Source organism: Salmo salar, unplaced genomic scaffold (genome assembly GCF_905237065.1).
Source record: "Salmo salar unplaced genomic scaffold, Ssal_v3.1, whole genome shotgun sequence".
NCBI classification, from domain to species: domain Eukaryota; kingdom Metazoa; phylum Chordata; class Actinopteri; order Salmoniformes; family Salmonidae; genus Salmo; species Salmo salar.
In genome coordinates this window covers 21088-37130 of record NW_025550392.1, presented here as the reverse complement: position 1 = coordinate 37130, position 16043 = coordinate 21088, and the positions used below count along the sequence as shown (strand labels likewise).

The 16043-nt window shown below is 42.4% G+C and overlaps 14 non-coding genes across 14 annotated transcripts; 7 read left to right on the top strand and 7 right to left on the bottom strand.

Moving 5' to 3' along the window:
- Positions 1 to 5047: 5047 nt before the first annotated feature.
- trnap-agg (transfer RNA proline (anticodon AGG)) lies at positions 5048 to 5119 on the bottom strand. The gene has a single exon. It is a non-coding gene; the product is annotated as a tRNA-Pro (tRNA).
- Positions 5120 to 6112: 993 nt separating this feature from the next.
- On the top strand, positions 6113 to 6184 carry trnag-ucc (transfer RNA glycine (anticodon UCC)). The gene has a single exon. It is a non-coding gene; the product is annotated as a tRNA-Gly (tRNA).
- A 268-nt stretch (positions 6185 to 6452) lies between these two features.
- Positions 6453 to 6524, bottom strand: trnap-agg (transfer RNA proline (anticodon AGG)). The gene has a single exon. It is a non-coding gene; the product is annotated as a tRNA-Pro (tRNA).
- Positions 6525 to 7517: 993 nt separating this feature from the next.
- trnag-ucc (transfer RNA glycine (anticodon UCC)) lies at positions 7518 to 7589 on the top strand. The gene has a single exon. It is a non-coding gene; the product is annotated as a tRNA-Gly (tRNA).
- A 269-nt stretch (positions 7590 to 7858) lies between these two features.
- Positions 7859 to 7930, bottom strand: trnap-agg (transfer RNA proline (anticodon AGG)). Its single transcript has one exon. It is a non-coding gene; the product is annotated as a tRNA-Pro (tRNA).
- A 993-nt stretch (positions 7931 to 8923) lies between these two features.
- trnag-ucc (transfer RNA glycine (anticodon UCC)) lies at positions 8924 to 8995 on the top strand. Its single transcript has one exon. It is a non-coding gene; the product is annotated as a tRNA-Gly (tRNA).
- A 268-nt stretch (positions 8996 to 9263) lies between these two features.
- On the bottom strand, positions 9264 to 9335 carry trnap-agg (transfer RNA proline (anticodon AGG)). Its single transcript has one exon. It is a non-coding gene; the product is annotated as a tRNA-Pro (tRNA).
- A 993-nt stretch (positions 9336 to 10328) lies between these two features.
- On the top strand, positions 10329 to 10400 carry trnag-ucc (transfer RNA glycine (anticodon UCC)). The gene has a single exon. It is a non-coding gene; the product is annotated as a tRNA-Gly (tRNA).
- A 268-nt stretch (positions 10401 to 10668) lies between these two features.
- trnap-agg (transfer RNA proline (anticodon AGG)) lies at positions 10669 to 10740 on the bottom strand. Its single transcript has one exon. It is a non-coding gene; the product is annotated as a tRNA-Pro (tRNA).
- A 1333-nt stretch (positions 10741 to 12073) lies between these two features.
- trnap-agg (transfer RNA proline (anticodon AGG)) lies at positions 12074 to 12145 on the bottom strand. Its single transcript has one exon. It is a non-coding gene; the product is annotated as a tRNA-Pro (tRNA).
- A 993-nt stretch (positions 12146 to 13138) lies between these two features.
- Positions 13139 to 13210, top strand: trnag-ucc (transfer RNA glycine (anticodon UCC)). The gene has a single exon. It is a non-coding gene; the product is annotated as a tRNA-Gly (tRNA).
- Positions 13211 to 14545: 1335 nt separating this feature from the next.
- Positions 14546 to 14617, top strand: trnag-ucc (transfer RNA glycine (anticodon UCC)). Its single transcript has one exon. It is a non-coding gene; the product is annotated as a tRNA-Gly (tRNA).
- A 268-nt stretch (positions 14618 to 14885) lies between these two features.
- trnap-agg (transfer RNA proline (anticodon AGG)) lies at positions 14886 to 14957 on the bottom strand. The gene has a single exon. It is a non-coding gene; the product is annotated as a tRNA-Pro (tRNA).
- A 993-nt stretch (positions 14958 to 15950) lies between these two features.
- On the top strand, positions 15951 to 16022 carry trnag-ucc (transfer RNA glycine (anticodon UCC)). The gene has a single exon. It is a non-coding gene; the product is annotated as a tRNA-Gly (tRNA).
- Positions 16023 to 16043: the final 21 nt, after the last annotated feature.

Below are 16043 nucleotides of genomic sequence, written 5' to 3'. Positions count from 1 at the left end.
GTAATTAATTTGCATTTTATTGCATGACATAAGTATTTGATCACCTACCAACCAGTAAGAATTCCGGCTCTCACAGACCTGTTAGTTTTTCATTGCCTGTATTAACTGCACCTGTTTGATCTCGTTACCTGTATAAAAGACACCTCTGGCTAAGACCAGAGAGCTGTGTAAGGACATCAGGGATAAAATTGTAGACCTGCACAAGGCTGGGATGGGCTACAGGACAATAGGCAAGGAGCTTGGTGAGAAGGCAACAACTGTTGGCGCAATTATTAGAAAATGGAAGAAGTTCAAGATGACGGTCAATCACCCTCGGTCTGGGGCTCCATGCAAGATCTCACCTCGTGGGGCATCAATGATCATGAGGAAGGTGAGGGATCAGCCCAGAACTACACGGCAGGACCTGGTCAATGACCTGAACAGAGCTGGGACCACAGTCTCAAAGAAAACCATCAGTAACACACTACGCCATCATGGATTAAAATCCTGCAGCGCACGCAAGGTCCCCCTGCTCAAGCCAGCGCATGTCCAGGCCCGTCTGAAGTTTGCCAATGACCATCTGGATGATCCAGAGGAGGAATGGGAGAAGGTCATGTGGTCTGATGAGACAAAAATAGAGCTTTTTGGTCTAAACTCCACTCGCCGTGTTTGGAGGAAGAAGAAGGATGAGTACAACCCCAAGAACACCATCCCAACTGTGAAGCATGGAGGTGGAAACATAATTCTTTGGGGATGCTTTTCTGCAAAGGGGACAGGACGACTGCACCGTATTGAGGGGAGGATGGATGGGGCCATGTATCGCGAGATCTTGGCCAACAACCTCCTTTCCTCAGTAAGAGCATTGAAGATGGGTCGTGGCTGGGTCTTCCAGCATGACAACGACCCGAAACACACAGCCAGGGCAACTAAGGAGTGGCTCCGTAAGAAGCATCTCAAGGTCCTGGAGTGGCCTAGCCAGTCTCCAGACCTGAACCCAATAGAAAATCTTTGGAGGGAGCCTAAAGTCCGTATTGCCCAGCGACAGCCCCGAAACCTGAAGGATCTGGAGAAGGTCTGTATGGAGGAGTGGGCCAAAATACCTGCTGCAGTGTGTGCAAACCTGGTCAAGAACTACAGGAAACGTATGATCTCTGTAATTGCAAACAAAGGTTTCTGTACCAAATATTGAGTTCTGTTTTTCTGATGTATCAAATACTTATGTCATGCAATAAAATGCAAATTAATTACTTAAAAATCATACAATGTGATTTTCTGGATTTTTGTTTTAGATTCCGTCTCTCACAGTTGAAGTGTACCTATGATACAAATTACAGACCTCTACATGTTTTGTAAGTAGGAAAACCTGCTAAATCGGCAGTGTATCAAATACTTGTTCTCCCCACTGTAGTTCTGTTGTTTGGCGGTGATATAGTGTTTGTCCTAGATGGTTTGAATGATTTGCCTTGATTGAATTTGTGTCTGTAGTTGTGTCTGTAGTTGTATACTATTGTCTATTTGTTTATAGTGTTTAGCATTGGATAACTGACTGTTAGCTTCGTATGTGTATTGGTGCTTGTCTAGTGTAACTATTTTTGAGCCTTTATCTGCTGGTTTCAGTATAATGTGTGGGTTGTTTTTAAGTTGTTTTATTGCCTCTCTATGTGGGTGAAATTGTCTTTTGTGACTGTCTGGGGTTGGTAAATGTGGAGATTGTTTTTGTCTGTTCTGATTAGCTGCTTAATCCTCCCATCCACCTGGGAGAACCTTGGTTCGCAGGTGGAAGGAAGGGTGAACGGCAGGTACAGTTGAAGTCAGATGTTTACATACACTTAGGTTGGAGTCATTAAAACTCATTTTTTCAACCACTCCACAAATTTCTTGTCAACAAACTATAGTTTTAGCAAGTCGGTTAGGACATCTACTTTTGTGCATGACACAAGTAATTTTTCCAACAATTGTTTACAGACAGATTATTTCACTGTATCACAATTCCAGTGGGTCAAAAGTTAACATACACTAAGTTGACTGTGCCTTTAAACAGCTTGGAAAATTCCAGAAAATGATGTTATGGCTTTAGAAGCTTCTGATAGACTAATTGACATAATTTGAGTCAATTGGAGGTGTACCTGTGGATGTATTTCAAGGCCTACCTTCAAACTCAGTGCCTCTTTGCTTGACATCATGGGAAAATCAAAATAAATCAGCCAAGACCTCAGACAAAAAATTGTAGACCTCCACAAGTCTGGTTCATCCTTGGGAGCAATTTCCAAATGCCTGAAGGTACCATGTTCATCTGTACAAACACTAGTATGCAAGTATAAACACCATGGGACCATGCAGCTGTCATACCGCTCAGGAAAGAGACGCATTCTGTCTCTAAGAGATGAACGTACTTTGGTGTGAAAAGTGCAAATCAATCCCAGAAGCTTCCTTAGTAAGCGGGCGGGGCGGGGGGGGCTCTGTTGCGACCTGCACTGTGTTGACGTTTGGTGTGGTGTTCTTTTCTGTGTTTGTTTGTAAATTAAGTTTACAAATTAATCTGCCAACCATGGATTTACAGTGGTGGGGTGTTGGACTGATCTTGTTGATCGTGTACATACCCGCTACGAACGGACTAAATTATGAAAACGCTGCTGGCAGCGGAATCCAATACAGCAGGGAGTTCTTACTACAATGCAACTGAAACACAAATGCGATAGATATCCCAATGGACCATCTAATCCCTGAATGTCTGCGAGTGGATTACAAACCCAAATGCAAACGTGGAAAATGCGTGGAATCAGACAAAGACTTAAAAAATTTAAGAACAAACTTCCCTTACATACGAATCAATGTTCGTGGAAGTCAAATTTGCTCTTAACCTGTTGGGGATAGGGGGCAGTATTTACACAGCCGGATAAAAAACGTACCCGATTTAATCTGGTTACTACTCCTGCCCAGTAACTAGAATAAGCATATAATTATTGGCTTTGAATAGAAAACACCCTAAAGTTTCTAAAACTGTTTAAATGGTGTCTGTGAGTATAACAGAACTCAAATGGCAGGCCAAAACCTGAGAAGATTCCATGCAGGAAGTGGCCTTTCTGACAAGAAGTGTTTCATCTTGGCTCTTTTTATTGAAGACTGAGGATCTTTGCAATAACGTGACACTTCCTACGGCTCCCATAGGCTCTCAGAGCCCGGGAAAAAGCTGAACGATATCGAGGCAGGCTCTGGCTGAAACACATTATCGCTTTTGGCAAGTGGCCGATCAGAGTACTATGGGCTTAGGCGCGTGCCCGAGTCAACCGAATGCTTTATTTTCTTTCATCTGTTTAACTAAACGCAGATTCCCGGTCGGAATATTATCGCTTTTTATCAGAAAAATGGCATAAAAATTGATTTTAAACAGCGGTTGACATGCTTCGAAGTACGGTAATGGAATATTTAGAATTTTTTTGTCACGAATTGCGCCATGCTCGTCACCCTTTTTTACCCTTTCGGATAGTGTCTTGAACGCACGAACAAAACGCCGCTGTTTGGATATAACTATGGATTATTTTGAACCAAACCAACATTTGTTATTGAAGCAGAAGTCCTGGGAGTGCATTCTGACGAAGACAGCAAAGGTAATACAATTTTTCTTACAGTAAATCTGACTTTGATGAGTGCTAAACTTGCTGGGTGTCTAAATAGCTAGCCCTGTGATGCCGGGCTATCTACTGAGAATATTGCAAAATGTGCTTTCACCGAATAGCTATTTTAAAATCGGACATATCGAGTGCATAGAGGAGTTCTGTATCTATAATTCTTAAAAAATTGTTATGCTTTTTGAGAATGTTTATCGTGAGTAATTTAGTAAATTCACCGGCAGTGTTCGGTGGGAATGCTAGTCACATGCTAGTCACATGCTAATGTAAAAAGCTGATTTTTGATATAAATATGAACTTGATTGAACAAAACATGCATGTATTGTATAACATAATGTCATAGGGTTGTCATCTGATGAAGATCATCAAAGGTTAGTGCTACATTTAGCTGTGGTTTGGGTTTATGTGACATTATATGCTAGCTTGAAAAATGGGTGTCTGATTATTTCTGGCTGGGTACTCTGCTGACATAATCTAATGTTTTGCTTTTGTTGTAAAGCCTTTTTGAAATGGGACAGTGTGGTTAGATTAACGAGAGTCTTATCTTTAAAATGGTGTAAAATAGTCATATGTTTGAAAAATTGAAGTTTTTGCATTTTTGAGGAATTTGAATAACGCGCCACGGGATTACACTGGCTGTTGAGTACCTAGCCCATAGAGGTTAAGTCGGAACCCTTTATGTGCCAACTTCTGTTTGTAGAATCCAAAATCTTTGGGCTACAAACTAATGTTACCCCACTTGTCACAATGTTCTCAGTTTTGCCCTACGTACCACTCCTACCCAGTAACTAGAATATGCATATACTTATTAAATATGGATAGAAAACACCCTAAATGTTCTAAAACTGTTTCAATGGTGTCTGTGAGTATAACAGAACTCATTTGGCAGGCAAAATCCTGAGACATTTTCTGACAGGAAGTGGATACCTGATGTGTTGTATTACCTTTAAACCTATCCCATTGAAAAACACAGGGGCTGAGGAATATTTTGGCACTTCCTATTGCTTCCACTAGATGTCACCAGCCTTTACAAAGTGTTTTGAGTCTTCTGGAGGGAGATCTGACCGAACAAGAGCCATGGAACGATGATGGCCCATTAGACACCTGGCGCGCGAGTTCATGTTGGGTACCCTCGTTCCAATACGTTATAAAAGAGTATGCATTCGTCCACCTTGAATATTATTCATGTTCTGGTTAAAAAGGCCCTAATGATTTATGCTATACAACGTTTGACATGTTTGAACGAACGTAAATATATTTTTTCCCCTCGTTCATGACGAGAAGTCCGGCTGGCTTAGATCATGTGCTAACAAGACGGAGATTTTTGGACTGTCCATCGCCTAAACCATTCAGCCACCTCGTCCTGCGCCCAAGAGGTGGCTGTTTGCGACCAGTGGCCTGAGATCTGCCTGTCTGAGCTTGTTAAAAGATCTGCAAAAGGGCTCATCCGGGATTTGAACCCGGGACCTCTCGCACCCTAAGCGAGAATCATACCCCTAGACCAACGAGCCTTACACAATAACAAAATAGTTTTGCTTTCTGCGGCAATGACAATGAGGATATCCATTGTTCTTGTCCATGGTGCTTGGAAAGATTGAACCTCATGTGAGTGTTTGTGCTATACTTGTGAGCATAGCAGTCTTCCAAACTGTTGACCAGGCTTCAGTTCAAATCTTTTGTATTTCATCTGCTGTGTTTTTCACATTCTGTCTTCTTAAGCCGCGACAGCAAACTGATGATGAGTGTTGACAAATGAATATTGAGCAAAATGAGATCAATTAATATTTTAAAAGAGAAACTGAAAAAATAAAACTTCAAAAAGAATGGAGCTCATTTATTTTGAGTTGACTGATGCATCAGTACGTGAATCAAAGTAAACGAATGTAAAAAATACCCATTCAAATCGATCAGTTTTCAACTAGAGAGATTGAGATGTGTCGTATCTGTCTCAAGCCTCCATAACTGTTTATGTTACACCTCCACATCTGCAATGAAAGGTGGTGGAGCTAGAGCGGTGTTAGTCAAACCATGAGACATACCTATAATCGGTCTTCTCACAAAAACATCTGTAGCTTCTGAACCGTTTGACCTACAAATTCGTATGACCACTCCCTGGAAAGGGGAGACCCTCACGAACACGGTGGTGTTCTCAATTTGTCTCTACGTCCCCCACAAGTGTCAGGGGACCCGTCTGAAGTCGGAACCCTTTATGTGCCAACTTCTGTTTGTAGAATCCAAAATCTTTGGGCAACAAACTAATGTGACCCCACTTGTCACAATGTTCTCAGTTTTGCCCTACGTTCCCCACAAGTGTCACGGGACTAATCTGAAGGTAACAGGTACTGATTAAAATGATAGATTTTTTAACCAGGGACCTCTCGCACCCTAAGCCATAATCGTACACTAACACCAACGATCCGTTTGGTCAAATAATTTTCACTTTCCACAAAAATGACGGTCAGGATATGAATCGATGTCTCCATGTTGCTAGCGAGCTTCACATAGCATTGGTGGTATAGTGGTGAGCATAGCTGCCTTCCAAGCAGTTGACCCGGGTTCGATTCCCGGCCAATGCAGAGCATGACATATTCACTAGTTTTAGGGGCTGGGTGTAATTTCAAGTCTATTACATTGGAATCAATCTTCGTGGAAGTACGATTTGCTCTTACTTTTTGCAGGTTTTCTAAATGAAGTGCGACATTGAGCCAACTAGTGAATATCACAATAGATTAGCTGTCCATCGCCTAAACCATTCAGCCACCTCGTCCTGCGCCCAAGAGGTGGCTGTTTGCGACTCAGTGGCCTGAGATCTGCCTGTCTGAGCTTGTTAAAAGATCTGCAAAAGGGCTCATCCGGGATTTGAACCCGGGACCTCTCGCACCCTAAGCGAGAATCATACCCCTAGACCAACGAGCCTTACACAATAACAAAATAGTTTTGCTTTCTGCGGCAATGACAATGAGGATATCCATTGTTCTTGTCCATGGTGCTTGGAAAGATTGAACCTCATGTGAGTGTTTGTGCTATACTTGTGAGCATAGCAGTCTTCCAAACTGTTGACCAGGCTTCAGTTCAAATCTTTTGTATTTCATCTGCTGTGTTTTTCACATTCTGTCTTCTTAAGCCGCGACAGCAAACTGATGATGAGTGTTGACAAATGAATATTGAGCAAAATGAGATCAATTAATATTTTAAAAGAGAAACTGAAAAAATAAAACTTCAAAAAGAATGGAGCTCATTTATTTTGAGTTGACTGATGCATCAGTACGTGAATCAAAGTAAACGAATGTAAAAAATACCCATTCAAATCGATCAGTTTTCAACTAGAGAGATTGAGATGTGTCGTATCTGTCTCAAGCCTCCATAACTGTTTATGTTACACCTCCACATCTGCAATGAAAGGTGGTGGAGCTAGAGCGGTGTTAGTCAAACCATGAGACATACCTATAATCGGTCTTCTCACAAAAACATCTGTAGCTTCTGAACCGTTTGACCTACAAATTCGTATGACCACTCCCTGGAAAGGGGAGACCCTCACGAACACGGTGGTGTTCCCAATTTGTCTCTACGTCCCCCACAAGTGTCAGGGGACCCGTCTGAAGTCGGAACCCTTTATGTGCCAACTTCTGTTTGTAGAATCCAAAATCTTTGGGCAACAAACTAATGTGACCCCACTTGTCACAATGTTCTCAGTTTTGCCCTACGTTCCCCACAAGTGTCACGGGACTAATCTGAAGGTAACAGGTACTGATTAAAATGATAGATTTTTTAACCAGGGACCTCTCGCACCCTAAGCCATAATCGTACACTAACACCAACGATCCGTTTGGTCAAATAATTTTCACTTTCCACAAAAATGACGGTCAGGATATGAATCGATGTCTCCATGTTGCTAGCGAGCTTCACATAGCATTGGTGGTATAGTGGTGAGCATAGCTGCCTTCCAAGCAGTTGACCCGGGTTCGATTCCCGGCCAATGCAGAGCATGACATATTCACTAGTTTTAGGGGCTGGGTGTAATTTCAAGTCTATTACATTGGAATCAATCTTCGTGGAAGTACGATTTGCTCTTACTTTTTGCAGGTTTTCTAAATGAAGTGCGACATTGAGCCAACTAGTGAATATCACAATAGATTAGCTGTCCATCGCCTAAACCATTCAGCCACCTCGTCCTGCGCCCAAGAGGTGGCTGTTTTGCGACTCAGTGGCCTGAGATCTGCCTGTCTGAGCTTGTTAAAAGATCTGCAAAAGGGCTCATCCGGGATTTGAACCCGGGACCTCTCGCACCCTAAGCGAGAATCATACCCCTAGACCAACGAGCCTTACACAATAACAAAATAGTTTTGCTTTCTGCGGCAATGACAATGAGGATATCCATTGTTCTTGTCCATGGTGCTTGGAAAGATTGAACCTCATGTGAGTGTTTGTGCTATACTTGTGAGCATAGCAGTCTTCCAAACTGTTGACCAGGCTTCAGTTCAAATCTTTTGTATTTCATCTGCTGTGTTTTTCACATTCTGTCTTCTTAAGCCGCGACAGCAAACTGATGATGAGTGTTGACAAATGAATATTGAGCAAAATGAGATCAATTAATATTTTAAAAGAGAAACTGAAAAAATAAAACTTCAAAAAGAATGGAGCTCATTTATTTTGAGTTGACTGATGCATCAGTACGTGAATCAAAGTAAACGAATGTAAAAAATACCCATTCAAATCGATCAGTTTTCAACTAGAGAGATTGAGATGTGTCGTATCTGTCTCAAGCCTCCATAACTGTTTATGTTACACCTCCACATCTGCAATGAAAGGTGGTGGAGCTAGAGCGGTGTTATTCAAACCATGACACATACCTATAATCGGTCTTCTCACAAAAACATCTGTAGCTTCTGAACCGTTTGACCTACAAATTCGTATGACCACTCCCTGGAAAGGGGAGACCCTCACGAACACGGTGGTGTTCTCAATTTATCTCTACGTCCCCCACAAGTGTCAGGGGACCCGTCTGAAGTCGGAACCCTTTATGTGCCAACTTCTGTTTGTAGAATCCAAAATCTTTGGGCAACAAACTAATGTGACCCCACTTGTCACAATGTTCTCAGTTTTGCCCTACGTTCCCCACAAGTGTCACGGGACTAATCTGAAGGTAACAGGTACTGATTAAAATGATAGATTTTTTAACCAGGGACCTCTCGCACCCTAAGCCATAATCGTACACTAACACCAACGATCCGTTTGGTCAAATAATTTTCACTTTCCACAAAAATGACGGTCAGGATATGAATCGATGTCTCCATGTTGCTAGCGAGCTTCACATAGCATTGGTGGTATAGTGGTGAGCATAGCTGCCTTCCAAGCAGTTGACCCGGGTTCGATTCCCGGCCAATGCAGAGCATGACATATTCACTAGTTTTAGGGGCTGGGTGTAATTTCAAGTCTATTACATTGGAATCAATCTTCGTGGAAGTACGATTTGCTCTTACTTTTTGCAGGTTTTCTAAATGAAGTGCGACATTGAGCCAACTAGTGAATATCACAATAGATTAGCTGTCCATCGCCTAAACCATTCAGCCACCTCGTCCTGCGCCCAAGAGGTGGCTGTTTGCGACTCAGTGGCCTGAGATCTGCCTGTCTGAGCTTGTTAAAAGATCTGCAAAAGGGCTCATCCGGGATTTGAACCCGGGACCTCTCGCACCCTAAGCGAGAATCATACCCCTAGACCAACGAGCCTTACACAATAACAAAATAGTTTTGCTTTCTGCGGCAATGACAATGAGGATATCCATTGTTCTTGTCCATGGTGCTTGGAAAGATTGAACCTCATGTGAGTGTTTGTGCTATACTTGTGAGCATAGCAGTCTTCCAAACTGTTGACCAGGCTTCAGTTCAAATCTTTTGTATTTCATCTGCTGTGTTTTTCACATTCTGTCTTCTTAAGCCGCGACAGCAAACTGATGATGAGTGTTGACAAATGAATATTGAGCAAAATGAGATCAATTAATATTTTAAAAGAGAAACTGAAAAAATAAAACTTCAAAAAGAATGGAGCTCATTTATTTTGAGTTGACTGATGCATCAGTACGTGAATCAAAGTAAACGAATGTAAAAAATACCCATTCAAATCGATCAGTTTTCAACTAGAGAGATTGAGATGTGTCGTATCTGTCTCAAGCCTCCATAACTGTTTATGTTACACCTCCACATCTGCAATGAAAGGTGGTGGAGCTAGAGCGGTGTTATTCAAACCATGACACATACCTATAATCGGTCTTCTCACAAAAACATCTGTAGCTTCTGAACCGTTTGACCTACAAATTCGTATGACCACTCCCTGGAAAGGGGAGACCCTCACGAACACGGTGGTGTTCTCAATTTATCTCTACGTCCCCCACAAGTGTCAGGGGACCCGTCTGAAGTCGGAACCCTTTATGTGCCAACTTCTGTTTGTAGAATCCAAAATCTTTGGGCAACAAACTAATGTGACCCCACTTGTCACAATGTTCTCAGTTTTGCCCTACGTTCCCCACAAGTGTCACGGGACTAATCTGAAGGTAACAGGTACTGATTAAAATGATAGATTTTTTAACCAGGGACCTCTCGCACCCTAAGCCATAATCGTACACCAACACCAACGATCCGTTTGGTCAAATAATTTTCACTTTCCACAAAAATGACGGTCAGGATATGAATCGATGTCTCCATGTTGCTAGCGAGCTTCACATAGCATTGGTGGTATAGTGGTGAGCATAGCTGCCTTCCAAGCAGTTGACCCGGGTTCGATTCCCGGCCAATGCAGAGCATGACATATTCACTAGTTTTAGGGGCTGGGTGTAATTTCAAGTCTATTACATTGGAATCAATCTTCGTGGAAGTACGATTTGCTCTTACTTTTTGCAGGTTTTCTAAATGAAGTGCGACATTGAGCCAACTAGTGAATATCACAATAGATTAGCTGTCCATCGCCTAAACCATTCAGCCACCTCGTCCTGCGCCCAAGAGGTGGCTGTTTGCGACTCAGTGGCCTGAGATCTGCCTGTCTGAGCTTGTTAAAAGATCTGCAAAAGGGCTCATCCGGGATTTGAACCCGGGACCTCTCGCACCCTAAGCGAGAATCATACCCCTAGACCAACGAGCCTTACACAATAACAAAATAGTTTTGCTTTCTGCGGCAATGACAATGAGGATATCCATTGTTCTTGTCCATGGTGCTTGGAAAGATTGAACCTCATGTGAGTGTTTGTGCTATACTTGTGAGCATAGCAGTCTTCCAAACTGTTGACCAGGCTTCAGTTCAAATCTTTTGTATTTCATCTGCTGTGTTTTTCACATTCTGTCTTCTTAAGCCGCGACAGCAAACTGATGATGAGTGTTGACAAATGAATATTGAGCAAAATGAGATCAATTAATATTTTAAAAGAGAAACTGAAAAAATAAAACTTCAAAAAGAATGGAGCTCATTTATTTTGAGTTGACTGATGCATCAGTACGTGAATCAAAGTAAACGAATGTAAAAAATACCCATTCAAATCGATCAGTTTTCAACTAGAGAGATTGAGATGTGTCGTATCTGTCTCAAGCCTCCATAACTGTTTATGTTACACCTCCACATCTGCAATGAAAGGTGGTGGAGCTAGAGCGGTGTTAGTCAAACCATGAGACATACCTATAATCGGTCTTCTCACAAAAACATCTGTAGCTTCTGAACCGTTTGACCTACAAATTCGTATGACCACTCCCTGGAAAGGGGAGACCCTCACGAACACGGTGGTGTTCTCAATTTATCTCTACGTCCCCCACAAGTGTCAGGGGACCCGTCTGAAGTCGGAACCCTTTATGTGCCAACTTCTGTTTGTAGAATCCAAAATCTTTGGGCAACAAACTAATGTGACCCCACTTGTCACAATGTTCTCAGTTTTGCCCTACGTTCCCCACAAGTGTCACGGGACTAATCTGAAGGTAACAGGTACTGATTAAAATGATAGATTTTTTAACCAGGGACCTCTCGCACCCTAAGCCATAATCGTACACCTAACACCAACGATCCGTTTGGTCAAATAATTTTCACTTTCCACAAAAATGACGGTCAGGATATGAATCGATGTCTCCATGTTGCTAGCGAGCTTCACATAGCATTGGTGGTATAGTGGTGAGCATAGCTGCCTTCCAAGCAGTTGACCCGGTTCGATTCCCGGCCAATGCAGAGCATGACATATTCACTAGTTTTAGGGGCTGGGTGTAATTTCAAGTCTATTACATTGGAATCAATCTTCGTGGAAGTACGATTTGCTCTTACTTTTTGCAGGTTTTCTAAATGAAGTGCGACATTGAGCCAACTAGTGAATATCACAATAGATTAGCTGTCCATCGCCTAAACCATTCAGCCACCTCGTCCTGCGCCCAAGAGGTGGCTGTTTGCGACTCAGTGGCCTGAGATCTGCCTGTCTGAGCTTGTTAAAAGATCTGCAAAAGGGCTCATCCGGGATTTGAACCCGGGACCTCTCGCACCCTAAGCGAGAATCATACCCCTAGACCAACGAGCCTTACACAATAACAAAATAGTTTTGCTTTCTGCGGCAATGACAATGAGGATATCCATTGTTCTTGTCCATGGTGCTTGGAAAGATTGAACCTCATGTGAGTGTTTGTGCTATACTTGTGAGCATAGCAGTCTTCCAAACTGTTGACCAGGCTTCAGTTCAAATCTTTTGTATTTCATCTGCTGTGTTTTTCACATTCTGTCTTCTTAAGCCGCGACAGCAAACTGATGATGAGTGTTGACAAATGAATATTGAGCAAAATGAGATCAATTAATATTTTAAAAGAGAAACTGAAAAAATAAAACTTCAAAAAGAATGGAGCTCATTTATTTTGAGTTGACTGATGCATCAGTACGTGAATCAAAGTAAACGAATGTAAAAAATACCCATTCAAATCGATCAGTTTTCAACTAGAGAGATTGAGATGTGTCGTATCTGTCTCAAGCCTCCATAACTGTTTATGTTACACCTCCACATCTGCAATGAAAGGTGGTGGAGCTAGAGCGGTGTTAGTCAAACCATGAGACATACCTATAATCGGTCTTCTCACAAAAACATCTGTAGCTTCTGAACCGTTTGACCTACAAATTCGTATGACCACTCCCTGGAAAGGGGAGACCCTCACGAACACGGTGGTGTTCTCAATTTATCTCTACGTCCCCCACAAGTGTCAGGGGACCCGTCTGAAGTCGGAACCCTTTATGTGCCAACTTCTGTTTGTAGAATCCAAAATCTTTGGGCAACAAACTAATGTGACCCCACTTGTCACAATGTTCTCAGTTTTGCCCTACGTTCCCCACAAGTGTCACGGGACTAATCTGAAGGTAACAGGTACTGATTAAAATGATAGATTTTTTAACCAGGGACCTCTCGCACCCTAAGCCATAATCGTACACTAACACCAACGATCCGTTTGGTCAAATAATTTTCACTTTCCACAAAAATGACGGTCAGGATATGAATCGATGTCTCCATGTTGCTAGCGAGCTTCACATAGCATTGGTGGTATAGTGGTGAGCATAGCTGCCTTCCAAGCAGTTGACCCGGGTTCGATTCCCGGCCAATGCAGAGCATGACATATTCACTAGTTTTAGGGGCTGGGTGTAATTTCAAGTCTATTACATTGGAATCAATCTTCGTGGAAGTACGATTTGCTCTTACTTTTTGCAGGTTTTCTAAATGAAGTGCGACATTGAGCCAACTAGTGAATATCACAATAGATTAGCTGTCCATCGCCTAAACCATTCAGCCACCTCGTCCTGCGCCCAAGAGGTGGCTGTTTGCGACTCAGTGGCCTGAGATCTGCCTGTCTGAGCTTGTTAAAAGATCTGCAAAAGGGCTCATCCGGGATTTGAACCCGGGAGCTCTCGCACCCTAAGCGAGAATCATATACCCTAGACCAACGAGCCTTACACAATAACAAAATAGTTTTGCTTTCTGCGGCAATGACAATGAGGATATCCATTGTTCTTGTCCATGGTGCTTGGAAAGATTGAACCTCATGTGAGTGTTTGTGCTATACTTGTGAGCATAGCAGTCTTCCAAACTGTTGACCAGGCTTCAGTTCAAATCTTTTGTATTTCATCTGCTGTGTTTTTCACATTCTGTCTTCTTAAGCCGCGACAGCAAACTGATGATGAGTGTTGACAAATGAATATTGAGCAAAATGAGATCAATTAATATTTTAAAAGAGAAACTGAAAAAATAAAACTTCAAAAAGAATGGAGCTCATTTATTTTGAGTTGACTGATGCATCAGTACGTGAATCAAAGTAAACGAATGTAAAAAATACCCATTCAAATCGATCAGTTTTCAACTAGAGAGATTGAGATGTGTCGTATCTGTCTCAAGCCTCCATAACTGTTTATGTTACACCTCCACATCTGCAATGAAAGGTGGTGGAGCTAGAGCGGTGTTAGTCAAACCATGAGACATACCTATAATCGGTCTTCTCACAAAAACATCTGTAGCTTCTGAACCGTTTGACCTACAAATTCGTATGACCACTCCCTGGAAAGGGGAGACCCTCACGAACACGGTGGTGTTCTCAATTTATCTCTACGTCCCCCCACAAGTGTCAGGGGACCCGTCTGAAGTCGGAACCCTTTATGTGCCAACTTCTGTTTGTAGAATCCAAAATCTTTGGGCAACAAACTAATGTGACCCCACTTGTCACAATGTTCTCAGTTTTGCCCTACGTTCCCCACAAGTGTCACGGGACTAATCTGAAGGTAACAGGTACTGATTAAAATGATAGATTTTTTAACCAGGGACCTCTCGCACCCTAAGCCATAATCGTACACTAACACCAACGATCCGTTTGGTCAAATAATTTTCACTTTCCACAAAAATGACGGTCAGGATATGAATCGATGTCTCCATGTTGCTAGCGAGCTTCACATAGCATTGGTGGTATAGTGGTGAGCATAGCTGCCTTCCAAGCAGTTGACCCGGGTTCGATTCCCGGCCAATGCAGAGCATGACATATTCACTAGTTTTAGGGGCTGGGTGTAATTTCAAGTCTATTACATTGGAATCAATCTTCGTGGAAGTACGATTTGCTCTTACTTTTTGCAGGTTTTCTAAATGAAGTGCGACATTGAGCCAACTAGTGAATATCACAATAGATTAGCTGTCCATCGCCTAAACCATTCAGCCACCTCGTCCTGCGCCCAAGAGGTGGCTGTTTGCGACTCAGTGGCCTGAGATCTGCCTGTCTGAGCTTGTTAAAAGATCTGCAAAAGGGCTCATCCGGGATTTGAACCCGGGACCTCTCGCACCCTAAGCGAGAATCATACCCCTAGACCAACGAGCCTTACACAATAACAAAATAGTTTTGCTTTCTGCGGCAATGACAATGAGGATATCCATTGTTCTTGTCCATGGTGCTTGGAAAGATTGAACCTCATGTGAGTGTTTGTGCTATACTTGTGAGCATAGCAGTCTTCCAAACTGTTGACCAGGCTTCAGTTCAAATCTTTTGTATTTCATCTGCTGTGTTTTTCACATTCTGTCTTCTTAAGCCGCGACAGCAAACTGATGATGAGTGTTGACAAATGAATATTGAGCAAAATGAGATCAATTAATATTTTAAAAGAGAAACTGAAAAAATAAAACTTCAAAAAGAATGGAGCTCATTTATTTTGAGTTGACTGATGCATCAGTACGTGAATCAAAGTAAACGAATGTAAAAAATACCCATTCAAATCGATCAGTTTTCAACTAGAGAGATTGAGATGTGTCGTATCTGTCTCAAGCCTCCATAACTGTTTATGTTACACCTCCACATCTGCAATGAAAGGTGGTGGAGCTAGAGCGGTGTTAGTCAAACCATGAGACATACCTATAATCGGTCTTCTCACAAAAACATCTGTAGCTTCTGAACCGTTTGACCTACAAATTCGTATGACCACTCCCTGGAAAGGGGAGACCCTCACGAACACGGTGGTGTTCTCAATTTATCTCTACGTCCCCCACAAGTGTCAGGGGACCCGTCTGAAGTCGGAACCCTTTATGTGCCAACTTCTGTTTGTAGAATCCAAAATCTTTGGGCAACAAACTAATGTGACCCCACTTGTCACAATGTTCTCAGTTTTGCCCTACGTTCCCCACAAGTGTCACGGGACTAATCTGAAGGTAACAGGTACTGATTAAAATGATAGATTTTTTAACCAGGGACCTCTCGCACCCTAAGCCATAATCGTACACCAACACCAACGATCCGTTTGGTCAAATAATTTTCACTTTCCACAAAAATGACGGTCAGGATATGAATCGATGTCTCCATGTTGCTAGCGAGCTTCACATAGCATTGGTGGTATAGTGGTGAGCATAGCTGCCTTCCAAGCAGTTGACCCGGGTTCGATTCCCGGCCAATGCAGAGCATGACATATTCACTAGT